The sequence below is a fragment of the Mus pahari genome, chromosome 4, assembly GCF_900095145.1.
Source record: "Mus pahari chromosome 4, PAHARI_EIJ_v1.1, whole genome shotgun sequence".
NCBI lineage: Eukaryota > Metazoa > Chordata > Mammalia > Rodentia > Muridae > Mus > Mus pahari.
In genome coordinates, this window is record NC_034593.1 from 110,678,777 (window position 1) to 110,686,338 (window position 7,562).

Sequence of the window (7,562 nt, forward strand, 5' to 3'; positions counted from 1 at the left end):
TCTAGCCTATGAGTCTCACTGGCTTTTCTCTTTTCTTTTCTTTTCTTTTCTTTTCTTTTCTTTTCTTTTCTTTTCTTTCTTCCCTTTTCTTTTCTCTTCTTTGCTGGTGACATAATGAAGCATTTTTGTATGCATGTAAAAAATACTTTTTGTTATTTCTTATTTCAACCAAAAAGCATTAAGAAAAGCTGGGCTAGGGAGATGGCTCAGTGGGCAGAAGTACTTGTGGGCAGAAGCCTGGAGAACTGATTGGATTCCTGGAAGCCTTTAAAGGTGGAATGGGGTTTTCCACGTCTGAGTGGAGTGGAAGAGAATTTTGTGGGAATTACTCCACAGAATTATCCTTTGACCTCCATGTATGCATGGAGGCATGGATTTTCCCACCCTCACATCCACACACTAAAATGAAGTAAAATGAATAGAGAAGAAAGGTCCCAGGCACAAAGACAAAATTAGGCAGTGTTTCTCAAAAGCAAAGTAAAACCATGTTGTTTCTCAGCGAGGGCTCTAATTAGATTTTAAGCAGGGGGAGCTCTTCACTGTACACACTGTAGGAAGTCAGGAGATCCGTCTGCCCAACATAAATAATACCCTTCATTGGAAACTATAAAACCAGAGGACTATACTCTCTCTGTATATGAGGAATTAGCTTCATTTATGATCATTGAATGAATATTTAAGTGGTTGAAGAATTTGTTTGTTAATGAGGGTTAAGATGTTTTTACAAAGCTTATTTAGATACATGCATTTTGAAGAAACACCTCATGTATGGACACAGCATAAGGCTACAGCTGTGGTGTGTACCCAGCGATCCACATAGAGGGACTGGAGTTACAGTGTTCAGCTCAATCAGGACTTACCTCCCTTACAGGCCTTGCCCTTTGTCGTGGTATAAATGAAGTGGGTAAGTCTCCTAACATCTGACAGTCCATTGCCACCAATAGCTTGGCCACCGCAGCTCCCAGGGTTCAATCTCTTAATTTCAGGTTTTTGTTCAAGACTCACATTATCTAGAGTCTTCTTAAAAATCAGATTGTGGTGTGGAGCAATGGCTCAGCAGTCAAGAGCACTGCTGCTCTTCCAGAGGGAGATCTCCAGCACTCATAACATAGCTTATAACTATGACTCCAATTCTGAGAACTGGATGCCCTTCTCTGTTCTCTGTGTATCTAGGCACTCAAGTGGTGACATGGAGGCAAAGCATCCACATACATTATAATAAATGAGCACTAAAAACTTTTAAAAATCAGGTTGCTTGCTGAGAAGCCGAGAAGCCTAGGCAGGAGTACATAATTTCATTGATTTTCTACTTTTTAAATATGGGAGGCAGAGGCAGATGGATCTCTGAGTTCAAGGCCAGCCTGGTTTATGGAGTGAGTTTTAGGACAGCTAGGGTTACTCAGAGAAATCTTGTCTCAAAAACCAAAAGAAAAATGTAAATAAATAAAAATCTTCTAAAGTTCTATGTTTTAAATAATGGCAAGTCAAGGATTCCATGAAAAGATTTGTTTCTATGGATAAGAGAATTTGTATTTGCTTGCTATTAAAGTACCTTTCCCTTTGGCAATATTTCTTGACAATTATGAATCTATCGTTTTTAAGACCATTGAGTTGGTGTGATGACAATTCATTTGTCTGGATAAGATTATACTGCTTGACAATAACTATTAATAGTTGGTTATATACCTGAAGGAACCCCAGTGGGCATTTATATAACCGAACTGGGGTATACCTGTTGATTTTGATACTGTTAAAGTTTGGGTCATTTTGAATTTAGGCTTTAGTATTCTATCACCTAGTTACATTCTGAGCACCTACCAGTGGTATTTAACCTGTGGATGATGACCCTTTTGACAAACCTCTATGTCTAAAAAGTTTACATATGATTCATAACAGTAGCAAAATTACAGTTATAGGAAGTAGCAACAAAAATAGTTTTATGGTTGTAGTCACCACAACATAAGGAACTGTATTAAGGCGTTAAGAAGGTTAAGGACTACTGAACTAAGCAGTATTTTGTTGTTTGTTTGCTTTACAAGTCAATTAAAAATATTTTTTCTCTCTTTGCATGAGATAAAATGCATGGAGAGACAGGCAGAGGACATAGCCACTTCCTTAATGTGGCTTTTAAAGAGTTGAAACAAACACTGTGATCTAGAACTGATCAATGTCTTGTCTTAGGTTCTCCTGACCCATTTTTCTACTTCCTCCTTCTGTCTCCTCATCTCCGTCATTTGCTATTTCTTCCATACATACCTCCCAAAACAGATGCTTTCAGAGTACGTCCTGAGAAGAACAACTGGCTACTGATGTTGATTAGACTCCGAGATCCTATTGATCCAATAATCACGCAGACCCCATGGTCCTTGTGGCAGGAGCCCAGGGCTGTTGCCTGTTGTAAAGCAACACAGAAAAGGAATAAACCATCTAGGTGGGAGTCAGACCCGAGCATTACCCAGTCTGACTGCTTAGTGGCCTGTGAGCTCCTTTCTGGTTTTCTATTTCATTTTTGATATGATTATCAATATTATGAAGATGTTCTATAATGTAGTAGATATTAACCATAAAGTACAGGATACCCATGCTACAATCCACAGACTCAAAGAAGCTAAATAAGTAGGAAGGCCCAAGGTAGGATACTTGAACCTCACTCAGAAGGGGGAATAAAATAGACATTGGAGGTGGGTAGAGGGGAATCGGGTATGTGTGTGTGTGTGGGGGGGGGAATCAGGTGTAGGGAGAGAGCTGGGGAGAGAGGGCAGGGCAAGTGAATGGAAATTGGTGAAGAGGGCAAGGTTATGCACCAGAGACCTGGGGTTGGGGAGGCTCCAAAGAGTCTATGAGGGTGACTCCAGCTGAGACTCCTAGCAGTGGGAAATGGCTACCTCCTGTAGCCAAGCTGAACTCCCAGTCTAGGGATAAAGATGCCAACCCATCCACAAAAGCTTTGACCTGAAATGTATCTTGCCTATAAGTGCAGGGACAAAGATGGAGCAGAGACTGAGGGAAGGCCAACCAATGGCTGGCCCAACTTGAGAGCCCATGGGCAAGAATCAATCCCTATTAATGACACTCTGTTATGCTTACAGACAGGAGCCTAACATAACTGTCCTCTGAGAGGCTCTACCCAGTAGCTGATGAGAAAAGATGCAGAGACCCACAGCCAAACATTAGATGGAGCTGGGGAGCCTTGTGGAAGAGTTGGGGAAAGGATCGAGGTACCTGGAGTAGATAAGAACTCCACAAGAAGACCAACAGAGTCAACTAACCTGGACCCCTGGGGGCTCCCAGAGACTGAACCATTAGTGAAGAGCATACACTGGCTGAACCTACGTATGTAACAGATGTGCAGCTTAGTCTTCATACAGGTTCCCTAACCTGGATTCTGTTGCCTGCCTGTGGATCCTGTTCCCCTAACTGGGACGCCTTGTGTGGACTCAGTGGGAGAGCATGTGCCTAGTCCTGCAGTGGCATGAGGTGCTAGGGTGAGTTGGTACCCAGGGCGGATCTCCCCCTTCTCAGAATGAAGGGAAGGGGACATTGGTGGAGGGTCATGTGAGGGGTGTGCCAGGAGGAAAGGGGCTGCAATTGTGATGTAAAGTGAATAAATGAATGAATTAATGGGTAAAAGGGCTGGAATAGAAGCTTTCTGTCAAATAATTATTAAAATTATTCAAGTCAGATAATTATTAACCAGTTTCTGAAATCCCAGTAAATGTGTACTTTCTTGTTGCTTGGAGGATCCTATGAACCTATATGGGAGGTCTACTCAGGGGGAGAGCACTGACCCATGCCCTCTGCACATATGGAACAGTTGTGTAGCTTGGGCAGTCTCTGACTCAGTTGCCTGCCTCCCTTTCCCCCAGTGGGCTGACTAGTTTAGCTTCAATTGAAGAAGATGCATCTAGTCTTACTGCAACTTGATATGCCAAGGCTAGTTGACAACCATGAGAGGCTTCTACTTTTCTGAAGAGAAAGGAAGAAGGACTGGAAAGGGAGGAGGAGGGGGAGGAGGGGGGAGGAGTGGAAGGAGAGGAGGGAAAACTGCCGTTGGGATGTACAATACTGTAGGGATTTAGGGGTGCAGACCACTCAACTATTCTGAGCTAACGATAGGGTTGATGCAGAAGGGGCAGCAGTCAGTTTGCCTCAGAGAGGGATTAATCTAAGAGGCCAAGATAATGCTTAGGTGATGGTAAAGATTCAGAACAGAACAGCCATTTGGTGGTAGCAGGTATTTTAGGAGTGTGCTGTGCGATTGAATACAACAAGTGAGACTGATAGTAGTACTGTAATTCTACTGAGAACATAGAAAAATAGTTAGGGCAACTTTGCCCTTACTAGAAAAAGAGAACAGGTGAGAAAGCCATTTAAAGAATCCCCGGCAGACTTTGCTAGGCTCCAACAAGACTGGTGATTTTGCTGTCACCATTGTTCACCATAAGATGTAGAGCATGGAGAAGCCACTTGTCTAGCTCAGGAGTCCATGGAACCTTTCACCAGCCAATTTACGTTCAGAAGTCAGTCACTGAGTTTCTACTACTGTGTCCTCATGAGGAAGAGACAGTCAGGGAGGAAGACTTTCCCACAAGTCCTATTTAGTGTTGTGAATCTTAGTTGTGTGGCTGCCTGGACACTGTACCAGAACCTTCATACCAGGACCCTGTAGAAGGATACATTCTCTTTTTTACATCTTGACTGATGTAACTCATGTTAGTCAGATAAAAGTGTAAGTAACTGTGCCACCATGTTTGTCACACTAGACTCCTGAACCACAGGGAGTTGACACTTGGAAATGTACCAGAAGTCAGATAAGGTAACTGTCCCATGGTCAGTGCATTTCCAGCAATAGATGCCTGAGCCCATGGACCAGGTGTGATACCCAGTGGAGATGGCCAGGATGGGTCAAACCCGAGAGAAACCAAGATACTAGCTGTTAACATCACAACCAGACAGCAGCAGCTAATCAGTAATCTAAAAGAGAAGTATATTTTTAATAGCCTTTGGCAGTCTCCTTTTTACCAGCAAACATGAAAATTTCGGGTGCAGAAAGACACACAAGAGCTGTCAGAAGTGCACACTTTAAAGAGAGCGCGCTGTGCTTGGTAAGCACAAATTTTGAAGATTTGGCCTCAATATTTAGGAATATAGGACTGTTTTCACTTCCCCTGCAGAGAGAGACACCACAGCAGTGAAGGGAAGGTCTTGTCCTGTATCTGGGCACTGTGTGTGTCTGTCAGGAAGAGAACCATTAGTGAGAATTTTGTCCAAATCTATCCTATGGCTATGTACAATGTCTGAGGACTATAGTTCATTGAGCTGTGAAAGAACGTTGGTTATTTTAATTCTCGTTGTACTTTTTCCTGCTGGATGTTTAAGACCATGTAGGTGGTTAAAATGGATCTTTCTGTCTCCTCCCAAGGGAGGTGAAGACCTGGTTATCAAGTGAGACTTAGGAGAAGCCCCTGGCTCATCTAGCCTTTCTTTCTTTTTTTTTTTTTTTTGGTTTTTCGAGACAGGGTTTCTCTGTTTAGCCCTGGCTGTCCTGGAACTCACTTTGTAGACCAGGCTGGCCTCGAACTCAGAAATCCACCTGCCTCTGCCTCCCAAGTGCTGGGATTAAAGGCATGCGCCACCACGCCCAGCTCTCATCTAGCCTTTCTTTTGCCCTTTAGTCTATCTATGTGAGGAGAAGCCAAAGGCCTTGCTTGATTGTTGCAATTTTTCCTCTGTGTTGACCAATGTCCTGGCAGACTGGACGCTGGGTAGGGCCCACTCAGTGGCAGAGACAACAAGAGAAAAGATGAATCCCCATAGTTACAGGGCGTCTTGAAGATGTTGCACAGTTCTCTGGGACTTAGGTGATCATGTAGGACAAGGGGGAAGATATCCTCTGTTTTAATTTCTCTGACCAGATAGATCAGTGTAGGTTTCCAAGTGTGGTTTTTGAACTCCCAGAAGGTCAGTTGTACCAATTTGTGATTTTTAATTAATCTGTAATGTTATGGTAAAGTTTAACCAGAAATTAAAGTGTGTCTGTTGGATCAACAGATATTCCTGTCACTCTGGAACTGTTAGAAAGAAAGTTCAACTCTATATCCACTAAACTGAGTTCAATTAAGTTCTCTTGATGGTAAAAAATCTGGGAAGGAAGACTTACACAATCAATTTATCGGTAAAATATAAATTAAATAAAATTGTTTTTTGTAAAAGAATTGAGAAAAAGTGAATGCAAAGAAACTAAACACCTAAGATTTTGTAATTAATTCCTACATTGTGCTTCCAGTCTAAAATTATTTTTAATTTCAAACATAAATAAAATTGAAAGAAAGTTGAAAGGAAGTCTATAATCCCTTGTCCTGACCACTACCTAACTACTGTGGTAAATTTCTTTGACCATTTGAGTACTTGCTTCTCAATTGTCCTTAGGCAGTATTTATGGCTTAAATTGGTATTTTTATATTACAAATGCTGGGTCTATTCGTTACTAGAGACTTTGCAATGGAAGATCTCCCCAATACTTTTCTCACTTTCTCCTTACACTGAAAGCCTTGGCGGGTCCTCACCTGGAGTCACATACACAGCATTTCACAATCTACTTTTCCCATCTGTCCACATGCCCTAAATACATTCTCTGCAGGGATGGTTAGAGCGTAGGTACCTCACTTTCTCCAGCCTCCCCTCCCCCACCCACTTTAAATCGTGGGATGCCCTGGACACTTTGGCAATTCAGAGTTGTTTTTCCTTAGAGCAGATTTCTAGCCTAGGGACTGCTACCCCTTCCGTTGACTTCAGTCGCTGAGCCTCCAGTGTAACTCGGAAGGAAGCATCTTCAGCCAATGTGCAGAGACACAGCAGAAGCGACAGCCGGATGCTGATAGAGATTATTTACTTCCTTTTCCCTTGGCGCCCATTTTCCTTGACGAACTTGCTTTGGAAGTGTCGTTCTGACTCTGGCCTCTCACCTCTACCCAGCATGCTCTGCGTCCTGTGCTGGAGACTCTGGAGAAATAGCATTGCTGCTGGCTGCTTCTCCAGTCGCAGCCCTGCCTGTCCTGTGCTGGGACATTTGTACCATCATAGTTCATCTACAAACCTATCACTCCCAGCTGCCACCAAGAGGTTTTTTAAAAAGAGCTCTTTAAAAAAAAAAAACAAAAAACTTTTATTACAATATATCAACTAGACAAAGTGCATTAATTGTGTAACGCTGAGTTACAAATAACTACTAAGCAAAGGTCATCTCAGTTGTTCTGCCCCCCCCCCCCGCATTCTTCTGTTTTACACCCTGATAATAATTTCCTTGCACATTTGTAGTTTTGCTACATATTTGTGCTTTCCTAACGATTAATTAGTTTGTGTGAATAGACTCAGAGAGTATATACCCTTCCATGTATCCCCGCCCCTGCCCCTTAGTTCTGTTTGTTGATCCTTCACAGTGTTAAGACTCCTGAAAACAAAGCTTACAGTGTACCCAAGGAGGAAGCCTGGCACTCTCTCCCTGAGACAACAGAGGAGACTCACAAGGACTTTGCAGCCCAGTTCTTCTGGCTTGTATCCCT